Source organism: Pithys albifrons, chromosome 17 (genome assembly GCF_047495875.1).
Source record: "Pithys albifrons albifrons isolate INPA30051 chromosome 17, PitAlb_v1, whole genome shotgun sequence".
Taxonomy (NCBI): domain Eukaryota; kingdom Metazoa; phylum Chordata; class Aves; order Passeriformes; family Thamnophilidae; genus Pithys; species Pithys albifrons.
The window spans coordinates 5,839,054-5,851,349 of NC_092474.1; the positions used below are offsets into that span (position 1 = coordinate 5,839,054).

A 12,296-nucleotide genomic window follows, 5' to 3' on the forward strand; every position below is an offset into this window, starting at 1 on the left:
CTGCAGGCTGCCTGCTGGCTTTGCTGAGATGTCACCTGGGCTGTTCCCAACTTAGCCCTGAGCATCCTGGTGCTGCTTCCTGATGGAAAAGCAGATGAGAAGCCCTGGCCAGGGGCTGAGTTCCATCAAGCTGCACTTTCGGAGGTTAAGCTGATTGCAGATCTCTCATAAATAAATCTTTCTGTATTAATACATAAATGCCTGCAATAGTTGCATTATTACAGTTCATGGAAGCTTTTTGGAAAGAAAACTGTGCTGGCTGAGCTGTTTGTGCAGTCCCTGCTGGCTCTCAGAGATTGGTGTCATTCACTGAATTTTGGCTTTTCGGCTCGAGCGGAGCGTGTGCTCTTTGCCTGAGCACGCAGTGGATGCACTTGAAGGCACATGTGAAGAGGGAAGATCTTCTGAGCTCTTTGTGTGGCATCTGTGGTCATCAGGTTACTGGGACAGTGGGCAGCCTTTCCATGGAACTGCCTTGTCTCTGGATCTTTGGGAGTGTGAGGGTTTCCCCACTGAAGCCCATGCTGTGGTTTGGGCTGGCTGTAAAGACCTGGATCCGTGTGCTGCTGACTCATTATTCCTGCAAAACTTCCCTTAAAAACCCCAGACACTGTCTGTGTGTTACAAGGAGCCAGATTCTTTCTGCAGGGAATGACACTTGTTGGAAATGGATCTTACCTAATCCAAAGCATATGAAATGTAATAATTAAGTTCTGTTTGATTTCCATACTCATTTGGTGGGCAGACAGTAGCTTGTTCTTCAAAACTGGGCTTTGTCTTTTGAAAATACTCTTACCAGTGTTCCATAAACACCGTTTTGCAGCCTGCCCTTATTAGCCACTGATTAGAGGGTCCTTTGTGAAGTGTTGTCTGTTTCTGACATAAATTAATTAACTTGGGACCAGTAAAATTCCAGTGGAAACAAAACAGGACCAAAGCAGAGAAATGTGTGTTCTGGGCTATGGAAGTGATCACAGAACTCAGTTCTTAATGGGACCACCAGAAGAACAAACAGATCTGCAGAGATGTGGTTGTAAACCTCAGCTAGAAATGTGTTTGTGGATATAATTAAACTTCAGTTAATAACACATTGTCCTCAGTCTTGGCAAAGAGCTGTATTTGGGCTGTGGCTCCATGTCCAAAGCACTTTTACCAGATTAACTTCTCCGTGGTCTGGACTTTCAGAGCACTGGCAGCTCTTGGGTGGCTGCTCAGCATCTCAGCTCGTTCCTTGCACAGCTCCAAGAGCACATGAACTCTTTCCTCCAGAAATAGGTGGTTCCTGCTGTCCCTGAGGTGCTCCGGAGCAGGCAGTGGGGCAGCTGGAGAGGCTGCTCACCAGGTGTGGGAAGGTGATGCTTCGGGATTCACTCTTTGCATTGCAAATCCCGATCTGTAGCCAACCCTCTCCCACTGATCCCTTAAATGATTTATCATCTCTCACAGCTTTTCCTCACCCTGCAAAAAACCAAAGGCTGCTCAGTGTGTTGGAAAGCTCTGTGCTGAGCATTGTATGATTGAGTTGTAATTTTGAAGTGACGCATTTGGGCGTATAATTCTCAAGCCCATCTTTACTTTGGGGGCTCATAAATCCTGGTTGCAGCTGTAATGAAGTGCTGTGCTACTTACTATGTTCCCATCATTGTGTGTGTGTCTTTGGTTTAAATTATTAAATCACAGTGGCAATGGCCATAATAACGTGGTTGTTTTATGTCTTGAGAGAGGGGAAAATAATTTGATTTAGTTGGAATAATGTAATTGTAACATGCCTCTGGGTTTGAGTTGCAGGGGGAGGAGGTGGTGCAGGTGGCTGGCAAGGCAGAGCTGTTCTCTTGATGATTTTCTGCAGCAAATTCCACAGCCATGGAGTGGTGGCAGCATATTTGTTTTTAATGGAACAACTTGTGAGCAAACACTGGGATGTTTATGATGACAAGGAAAGCAGCAGAAAAATCGAGGCTATAAAACGCCACTCGTTAAGGGCAGCAGCACAGGGGAATTGGCTCAGTCACGTGTGGAGTGGGGTCTGGCCTGGGTTCTGTGCCCACCTGAGGGCTCTGTGTGGGGTTGGCAGTGCCTGCCTGGGTGGTTTTTGAGGCAGAGTGCCAGGGAAGGACTCGGAGATCCTCTGATGCAAAGTGCTTTGCAGATAAAGTCTTTATTTCCCCTTTTGAAGGGAAAAGATGCTTGATGGTTTCTTGAATCAGCATGACTGCACCAATTCAGATCTAATTTGATAAATGAAGTATAAAGGCCCAGTGAATGACTTTCTGTAAAATACAAGAGTGCCTGAACCATTTGTGCTTCAAATCTTGCTTCACATCTCTGTATTTCCTGCTCGTGCTCTTCATTGGTCTCCTGTGCCCTGTTGTTTTGGGGCTGATAATGGGGAGCTGAGCAGGGCTTGCATGGAAAGAAAGCTCCTGTATGAATAATCTGCTTTTCTTGACAGAAATATCTCGTGGATGTGGGGCACAAACCCTTCTATTTTCCCTTCCTTTGCATTTTTAGCTGGGCCCTGACATGTCCTAGTGCTCCTGAGGTATTCCCTCAAGTCCAGCTGGTTGAGGCATCCCTTCTTCCCAGTGAAACCTTCCCCTGCTGTGGCTGCAGCACAGGCTGTGGTTTCTTTGCAAATGAATCATGAGGGTTTTACAAGCTGTAAAACTCTGGAGAGCTTAAGGGTGTGACCAGCTTACAAGCGTGGGTGAATTCCTATTTTTTTCCTCTTGTTCAGGGCTGAATATGTCCTGAATATATCCTGAATATCTGCTTGATGCTTTTGAGTGCCAGCAGGATTTGCTTTTGCCACTCAGGTAGGGGATGCTCCACAATCCCAAGCTCTTGTGCCTGCTGGGAATGGGCATAGGGAATGATCAAATTTATTGGTGTTGGTTCCTCCACTCAAGGTCAACTTTTTATGAGCACTGAGCTTATGCATTTGGAGGACAAAGCTGCCCATTTCTCTGACTGGGCTTTGCTTAAGGAAAATGTGTGTCTTTGCCATGCCCAGCATGTCTTTTCCCGTCCTGGGGTTGCTGCCCTGCTCCCTGTGGGGGCTGGTTTGGCTGGTCCAGTTTAGTCCAAGCCACTTCTCTCCAGACCTGTTTGTTCTCCTGGTGCAAGAGCCCTGCAGAGGAGACTGTGGGAGGGCAGAGCTTGTTCCCCTGGGCTCGTCCCTGTGCCTGGGGGCTCTGCCCCAGTGGGGGCACTTGCTGGCAGGGCAGTGCTGGGCTCTGGGACGTGCTGTCCTGCCTTGGCACTGCCTGGGCTTGGATGGTGTGGGGGCAGTGCCAGAGGGAGCTGGGACATCCTCCCTTGTCCCTGGAGTGTGTGCTGGGCTGGGAAGGCCTGGAAATCAAGGGTGTTTGCTGTAGTTTGGTGCACAGTGTCACCTGTGGCCCCTCCTGGGTCCCTCTGCTCTGACTGGGCTGGAAAACAAGTTGGCTGCTCCAAAGAGAGACTTTCTCCAGAGCAGGGCCCTGGCCAAGAAACCTGAAGCTGGCAGTGACATGGAGCTGGCAGAGAACAAACCAGGCAGGTAGGAACTGTCAGGAGCTCTGGGAAATCAGAGGGGAGGAATATTTTCTTTTTTTCTTTTCATTTTTCAGGCATATGCCAAGAGTAGGTGGTTCAGAAGGGGAGTACCTGGCACAGCAACATACCCAGCTGCCCTGACAGGATGCTTTTGCCAGGAACCTTTGGACCTATTCTTGGTGTAAATAAAATCAAATAAGTAAAATACTTGTTACTATAAATAAAACTGAGTGTGAATGGTTACCTTGAGTGTCTGGATGTGCCTCACATGGTCAGCATTTGTTCCTTTCTCCCTTTGCAAGCAATTAATGGAGAAAGAGGGAACCATCCATGTGCACAGACATCAGCCAGGCAGCAATGAAGGCTCATAATAACTTTCTTCTATGATAAAAGAGATATTTTTATAGCCTGAATTTTTTATTTTACTTTCCCCTTGGTGGGAAGGAATTACTGGAGATGATAGTTGGTAGACCAGCTCCTGTTGGGAAGCACTGAATGGAGGAAGGATTTATTGAAGGAAATGTGTGGCAAATTCCTTTATAATGCATTTCTTTTTTTTTCCCCCCTTTACTTAAAGAGGTTGTTTATAACTAAGAGACCATTAGTGCCCAGGAGGTAATTTTGCTGTAGCAGTACCTTATTGAATGAAACCTTGGAGTCTGTTTCTGGATGGAAGCCTTGGGAACAGCTCCTACATAATACTGTACCTAAGCTTTTTTTTCCTGTTCTCCTTTTTTCTGCTTTACAATGAGGTTGGTGCAGTTCCTTCCCATGTAGTTTAAAGAACAGCTTTGTGAAGAACATGTCAGCATTTGAATTATGCTTTTCATTTTCCGTAGCCAATTCCCATCCTCTCCTTTCTCCCCCTGGCTTTCTAGAAGGTTTCTTGACAAATCTTCCCCCTCACCCCCTGCAACCCAGAGACATAAACCCGGGAGCTCCTTTATGTGGCTGCTTTGCCTCACTCTCTGATGCTGTTGGAGAAATTCTGTGGGTTTTGTGAAGGATTCTGAGATTGGGGTGGCAGGACTGTGCTCTGGAGAGTCCTGCTCAGGTAATGCCCCCAGCTCTGCCTGTGCTCAGGAGCAGTCAGAGCTCAGCAGTGTGAACCTTCCCCACCAACAAGGATTCAGTGGGAAGGGATGCTGAGCACTCTGCCTCCCTCCTGTGAACTGGGCTTTGTCACTGCTGGATGGACACTGACCTCATGCTAATCCTGTATTTACAACCTGCCAGATTTTCCCTGTGGCAGCAGTTTCAGAGATGGGAGGGAGAAGTGTATGGCAAAGATTGAGGCTCAGTTTGGTTGGTTGAGCACCTGTTGGGTTCAAAATATTCTTTCCTGTGATCAAAGAAAGGGGAACACAGAATCATAGAATCAGTAGGGTTGGAAAAGACCTCCGAGATCATCAAGTCCAACCCTTAATCCAACCCCACTTTGATTAGCAGACCATGGCACTGAGTGCCACATGTAGGACATGTTCCTAATTATCTCCCCTGTCAAATGTTCCAAGCTGTTGCTGCAGGATGTCTAATGCAAAAGCCTCTTCCAGTGAGAAGATATGGTGAGGGAAGGGGAAGGTCGTGTGTGTTTTGCATCTTCCCCCTTCTCCCCTCCCTCCAGTTAAGCCACAGTTGGGCTGGAGTGCACTGAGCTCCCCAGGTGCAGAGGATGTTACACATTTCCATACTGCAGGCCCTAATTTTAGCTGCACTCTGTGGGGCTCATGACAAGGCTCACCCCTTTGCATTGGCACTTTGGGTGGCACTCCCTACCCAGTGGGAGCTCCGGCAGGGAGTGTGTGTTCCCATGGGATCACAGTGGGGAAGGGGCTGGGGGGATGCTCTGCTGGAGTGTGTGTTCCCATGGGATCACAGTGGGGAAGGGGCTGGGGGGATGCTCTGCTGGAGTGTGTGTTCCTGTGGGCTCACAGTGGTGCAGGGGCTGGGGGGATGCTGTGCTGGAGTGTGTGTTCCTGTGGGATAACGGTGGGGCAGGGGCTGGGGGGATGCTCTGCTGGAGTGTGTGTTCCCGTGGGATAACGGTGGGGCAGGGGCTGGGGGTATGCTGTGCTGGAGTGTGTGTTCCCATGGGATCACAGTGGGGAAGGGGCTGGGGGGATGCTGTGCTGGAGTGTGTGTTCCCATGGGATCACAGTGGGGAAGGGGCTGGGGGGATGCTGTGCTGGAGTGTGTGTTCCCATGGGATAAGGGTGGGGAAGGGGCTGGGGGTATGCTGTGCTGGAGTGTGTGTTCCTGTGGGATAACGGTGGGGAAGGAGCTGGGGGGATGCTGTGCTGGAGTGTGTGTTCCCATGGGATAAGGATGGGGAAGGGGCTGGGGGTATGCTGTGCTGGAGTGTGTGTTCCCATGGGATAACAGTGGAGAAGGGGCTGCTCTGCTGGAGTGTGTGTTCCCATGGGATAACCATGGGGAAGGGGCTGCTCTGCTGGAGTGCGTGTTGCCATGGGAAAAGGGTGGGGAAGGGGCTGGGGGGGGGGATGCTGCTGCTGTGCAGGGCTGTGCTGGGGGCAGGAAGGAGGGCACAGCTCTGTAATTCCCTTCTTGCTCCTCAGTGAAGTGGAGAAATGGCCCTGCCTTGCCTGGTGTGCACTTTGGCTGTGAAAGGACTCCCAGTCCAATTTGTCAAGGCAGAGACTTGACGCGAGTCCAAATGTACTTGACAATGGTCTCTGTGCTGTCAAAGCCGCTGCTCCTCCTGTGATAAACGCAAAGCTCCAAGAAACACTCCCCTCCTTCCTTCCTGTGGCTCTTAAGAAGGACTCTGCACCCCAGAGTTGCTCTGGGGAGGAAGTTTTTACTGGATTCAAAGCACTTACGTGTTTTCCATTAAAAATTTTGACAGAGCAGCGCATTCAAAACAGGATAACCTCAGAGAATTTGAATTTATGCTTTCTTTAATTGGCCCACAGAAGATTTTATTTACTGATAGTGTCCAAAGGGAGCTGTGGAAACACTGCAGAAAGAGTGAATGTGTCCATTGTGGTAATGTGCTTTTGATAAATGCATTATGGCATAGTTATGAAGTCAGGAAGAAGCCTTAATTACTGTTATGAAGCCATTAGAGTCTAAAGCAGCAATTTGAGCTCTTGTTGCAATTGTGTTTTATATTTCTTCACTGAAGACTTCAGCACCAAAAAAAGTGCTTGTTTTAGGAGATAATTTAGGCCTTTTATTTCCTTTGCCTTTTTAAAATGGTGCAGCAGAGACTGTGGTAACAGCGAGCTCTGTGGATTCACGTAAATAAAAAACTTCACAACCTTTTGTTTGTGGGGCATGTCCTGGGAATTCATACAGGGAAGCACTGCCTTGTGACCTGCTGATTGTTTTCTGCTGTTACCCATATGACATAAGAAATTATTCAACTTGGTTTTCCCATCATAAGGGGGGGAGGGGAGAAGAAAAAGGGGGAGAGAGGGTAGGATTGATCTCCAGGAATCTCGTCTAAATCTTGCCCTGGGGCTGGGGAAGGAGGGAGGCTGGGCTTGGAAACTTCATTAATGAAAATTGCTTTGGGAGATCAGTCAGTCAGTGTTATGATAACCTACAGATGGGGTCAGCACACTGCCTGTCTCTCTGTTTTCCACATCAGCTGTTCCCCAGCACAGCCAGAGCCTGGGATGGCTCACTCAGGTCTCTCCTGACAGCCCCCCAAAAGCAAATTGTTCAGAGCTGCCTGTTCTTCCACCAAAAATACACAACAAAGAATTTTGTTTTCAGGTGTTTGTTTTCTTCTTAAGTTATTCAGAGAAAGGCTGTTTAATGCTCACTTACCTGTTTTTAGTGCTTTGTAAATGTTCTTTGGCTCGGGGAGCACGTTATTTATAGCAGATGTTAATTTATTAGCGTGAACTTTGTTACCCTTCAGCATAAAAGCATCTTAATTTCAAAACCAAAAGTGACAAAGGGAGTTGTAAATCAAAGGTTAACAGGCATTGTTTGCTCGGTGGTTGAACTGATACTGTGCTGATTTCTTAAATAGACCATTTCTTTGGTGACAGGAAGGTGAAGTACAAGTTGTACTGTTGTGAGAAGGGAGGAATGAACATCACTGAGTGTTTTTTCAAAGCTGATTGCTTAAAATAGTTGCAGGTGCAACACGGTAGCCCTGGATGGGTTTTGCAGCAGCTGTGGGAGCAGCTGGGGCTGCCTCTGGCTCCAGATGGGCTCTCCTTGCCTGGAGTTTGGGCTCTGACTCTTGGGGAAGAGGTTGCCCAGAGAAGCTGCATCTGCTCCATCCCTGTGAGTGTTCAAAGCCAGGTTGGAGCAGCCTGGGATAGTGGAAGGTGAACATGGCAGTGGGATGGAACTGCTATGAGGTCTCTTGCAAGCCAAACTGGGACTGGAGGACAAGTGCTGTGGGGAGAGGCTGAGGGAGCTGGGGGTGTTTAGCCTGGAGAAGAGGAGGCTCAGAGGTGACCTCAGCACTGTCTAGAACTGCCTGAAGGGAAGTTCTGGCCAGGTGGGGGTTGGTGTCTTCTCCCAGGCACTCAGCAATAGGACAAGGGGGCACGATGGGCTCAAGCTCTGCCAGGGGAAATTGAAGTTGGAGATCAGAAAAAACTTCTTTGCAGAGAGAGTGCTCAGGTATTGGAATTGGCTGCCCAGAGAGGGGATGGATTCCCCATCCCTGGAGGTTTTTAAGGTGAGATTGGCCATGGCACTGAGTGCCATGATCTGGTAAAGAGACTGGAGTTGGCCCAAGGGTTGGACTTGATGATCTCAGGGGGCTTTTCCAACCCAATCAATTCTATGATTCTCTGATTCAGTGAGTCTGGAGGGCAGTGTGACTTCTTGCTCCTGAGTTTCTGCTCAGAAAACATGGATTGAAAGAGCCCTTCCCCAGAACAGGAGTGCAGCCTCCACATCTGGCAGTTTGGGGTGTCTTTGAGTTGGCCTTGTTCACGCCCAGTTTGGGGTTCAGCCCCTTCAGTTGTCACTCAGATAACTTTAGAGATGTCAAGAATGTGTGCTCAGTACGTTGGAGCAGCTTTTTTCCTTTGCAGATGTGTGTTTATCTTTGCTGTCCATTGTGGTCTGTGAGGGCTCTGCTCTTGGGCTGTTTATCTGGTTTGATTTAGTTATGAGTAATTTCATAAAAAGGCAGCAAAAAGCTCCCAAACTAAACCCCACCAACACTTAACTACTCCAAGGCTGTGTGGTTTTTTTCCTCCATGTGCTTTCAGCACACTGAGCTGGGGAAGGTGAGGATGATAAATATCACTGCCTTGTTTCCCAAAGCTGTTGGGTAAGATCTCTCACTGCAGCATCTGAGCTATTACTGGAAATACTCAGAACTGTTACAACATCATCTCTGGCATAATTCCTCTTTTCCAAAAGCCTTTCCCTTCCCTTTATTTCTGGGTAGAAGACAGTTAATTACAGAGATTCAGGTGTCAGCAAATGTTCCAGACTCCTGAATGGCACAGCAGAGAGTGCTGAGATGCTCCCTTTGCTTCAGCTGGAGCATTAATTCTAAGAAAGCACTGGTGGTGCTGCTGCACTTGTCATCCTGGGTGTGCATTTTGGGACTTAAAATGCCTCCAGTGATGGGGTTTGTCCTGGTTGGCTGTTGGGGGAGGCTTTGCTGTTCTGGAATTTAGGTTGACTTCTTGAAGTCTGACATGTGGCATAACAATCCTTGCAGTGCTGTGTCTGTGTGCAGTGACAGCACTCGAGATTAAACCCAAGCACTGGTGCTCCCAGGGAGACAGGCTGAGTGGTTTTTCCTCTCCAGAGTACTCTACACTGAATAGCTCTACAATTAAAATTGATATATCTTTGCTTGCTTAATCTAATACCTATTATTTCCTCTTTGTTTCAAATTTGAGCAGTTTGGGCCAGTTCATGCTTCAGAGATCTAATTGCAGTGAAGTTGTTCACAGCTGTGAGCTCGTAGATGTGTTAATGGGATAATGGGAAGCTCCGAAGAACTGCTTGATGAGTGCAGAGAAATTTAGAGGGATGACTCCCCTTCTCTCCATGCCTGCCCAGGCACGACTCTGTGGGGTTGTCATCATTCCAGCTGCTCTCACAGCCCTTCCAAACCTGTGTGTGTGTTTGTTTATTCAGAGGGGTTGGTGTCTGTGTCTAATTTGCAGCCTGGTGCTGTTTTGCTGTTTTCTTGTTGAGTAAAATGTTCTCCTGAAGAACCTGGTGTTGCTGGCTCTGCGTTTCCATGGGCAGGTTTGAGGGCAGGTCTGTGTGTGCCCAGGTTTTCCCTGTCCCTTGCAGGGTTTCCTGGCGAGTGTCCCACCCCAGCTGTGCCCACACACGTTGGTGGGTACCAACCCCAACCATCCATCTTCAGGCATTTGGGGCAAATCATAGAATGGATTGGGTTGGAAAAGACCTCCGAGATCATCAAGTCCAACCCTTGGTCCAACTCCAGTCCCTTTACCAGATCATGGCACTCAGTGCCGTGGCCAAGCTCACCTTAAAAACCTCCAGGGATGGGGAATCCACCCCCTCTCTGGGCAGCCCATTCCAATGCCTGAGCACTCTCTCTGCAAAGAATTTTTTTCTGCTCTCCAACTTCAATTTCCCCTGGCAGAGCTTGAGCCCATTGTGCCCCCTTGTCCTGTTGCTAAATCCCCCCAGAAAACAGCACAGGGGGACAAAAAAGTAAATTTGCCTTCTAAAATCCTTCCAGCTTTTAACTATTCCAGATATAATTAGAAACCCAGGCAAGGGTTATTATCCTATAAATGCCTTTCCAGTCTGTTCTGCTTTTGTAACCTTTTTTTTCCTGCGTGCTCTGCTCGCAGCCCGGCGGCCCCGGCCCCGCTGCCTCTGTTTGCTTTTGGCCTCCATTTACGTCACAGCTGTCGTGCTTTGGCTCTGCACTGGTGTCCTCCTGCAGCCACCACCATCACTCACACAAATAGGTGGTTGGTGCTGCTGCAGGGAAATGCAGAGCTGCCCTCTGCAACTGTTCTCTCCACGCTGAGCGTCTCCCCCTGTGCTGCTCATGCAGTGAGGGTTTTGGCTTGGTTTGGTCTGGTTTTAAAGTGCCTCAAAGTTGAAGCTTTGTTTCCTGTGGGGAGAGGCTGAGGGAGCTGGGAGTGTTTAGCCTGGAGAAGAGGAGGCTCAAGGGAGACCTTATCACTCTCTACAACTACCTGAAAGGATGTCATAGCCAGGAGGGGATTGGTCTCTTCTCCCAAGCAACCAACAGTAGGGCGAGAGGGCACAGATTAAGCTCTGCCAGGGGATGTTTAGGTTGGATATCCTGAAAAAGTTCGTTGCAGAGAGAGTGCTCAGGCATTGGAATGGGCTGCCCAGAGAGGGGGTGGATTCCTCATCCCTGGAGGTTTTTAAGGTGAGATTGGCCGTGGCACTGAGTGCCATGATCTGGTAAAGGGACTGGAGTTGGCCCAAGGGTTGGACTTGATGATCTCGGAGGGCTTTTCCAACCCAATCAATTCTGTGATTCTATGAAGGTGTTGGCCTCCAAAAAACCCTTTCTTAGGACCACCCAGCTTTTCCTGCCAAAGGTGGTCCCCTCAGGCAGGACCATGGGTGGGAGTTGTGCTCTGCACTGCCATTTTACACCTGCATTTATATGTTTGTGTCAGTGCTGAGGATGCTCAGCAGCTCCAGGATGGGATCCAAGGTACGTGGGCTTGGGCACCCCCAGAGCAGCGGCAGCAGCTTGGAAAACAAACCAACCCTCTGAAAGTCAGGCTGGTGGTTTCTCAGACACAGCTGAGCTGCTCAGCCCTGCCCAGAGGGAAATCGATGCTGTGTTTGGGCTCCCTGTTGCTCTCTGTGGAGGTGAACGTGCTTATTTTATCTGAGGAGTTGGTACATAATCAGTCTTAAAATTAACTGAGTGCCTGTTGACTTGTCACCCTGTGAATGAAAACACATTGCTGGTAATTTGTTTGACATTATTCTGTCCTGTTGTCAGGCTTCTAATTACATTTAGAACATAACCCAGATGTCTGTCTGTCTCCTTCTTTTTTTTTTTAATTATCATTATTATTATTATTTATCTTTTTTAATTGTCAAACATGGAAGGAAATATTTCTCTGAAGTGATTGAGGTCTGTTTGCTCCTCTGCCTTTAGATTTATCCCTTAAAAATGGTCCCTTTAAAAGAGAATGTCACTTTGGGCATCCAAAATTGCTGCTCCCTTGTGACTTTGGATTGACCTTCTTTGTGCTTTAGGGGTATTGAAATATGTTTCTATCTCCATTAAAATGTTTCTCCAGGTACTGCTTTCTAAATATGATCAAATTCCCCACCTTATTTATTTTTAAAGAAGAAATAAATTGCTTGTGCTTTCAGGAGATTAAAATATTAATGTATTTAAATATAACAGGGAAAGAAAGTTGAGGCAGAAGGGGCTGCCCTTTCAAAATGTACACAAGTGAACAATCTTTTATGGGATCCATTGGATCAGCAAGTAATATTCCTTGCCAACTCTGGCTTTTGATAATTACCAAAGGAAAACTCAAGCTGCTCAGTGAGAGGTTTTATTGCTCCTGTAGCTTGAATTTTCCTCGAACCGTGAGATTTTAAGCCCCAGAAATCCAATTTTTCTGTGGAATACTGGGATCACCAATGTACTCAAGCCCTGTTTTCCAAAAGCATTAAGTCACTTAAACATCAAAGGGCTGCTACTTCCTTAATGAGGCTTCTGAACACTTCACCTCTCTTCCCACTTGGAGAAAGCCTTGTTGGCCACTCAACAAGCTCCATTCCCCTTGTGGGGGTTCCCTTTTAGCTGATTT

General features: G+C 47.9%; 1 protein-coding gene across 8 annotated transcripts in view; it reads left to right on the plus strand.

The window, feature by feature from the left end:
- PITPNM2 (phosphatidylinositol transfer protein membrane associated 2) overlaps window positions 1-12,296 on the plus strand; it is a 130,163-nt gene that overhangs the window by 25,639 nt on the left and 92,228 nt on the right. The window contains exon 1 of one of the 8 annotated variants that reach the window (XM_071571879.1): window positions 7,741-7,800. The exons of the other annotated variants lie outside the window; for them this stretch is intronic. The gene's annotated coding sequence lies outside the window, so the exon portion shown is untranslated. Of the gene's footprint in view, window positions 1-7,740; window positions 7,801-12,296 lie in introns of those variants that run through there. 8 annotated transcript variants of the gene reach the window in all.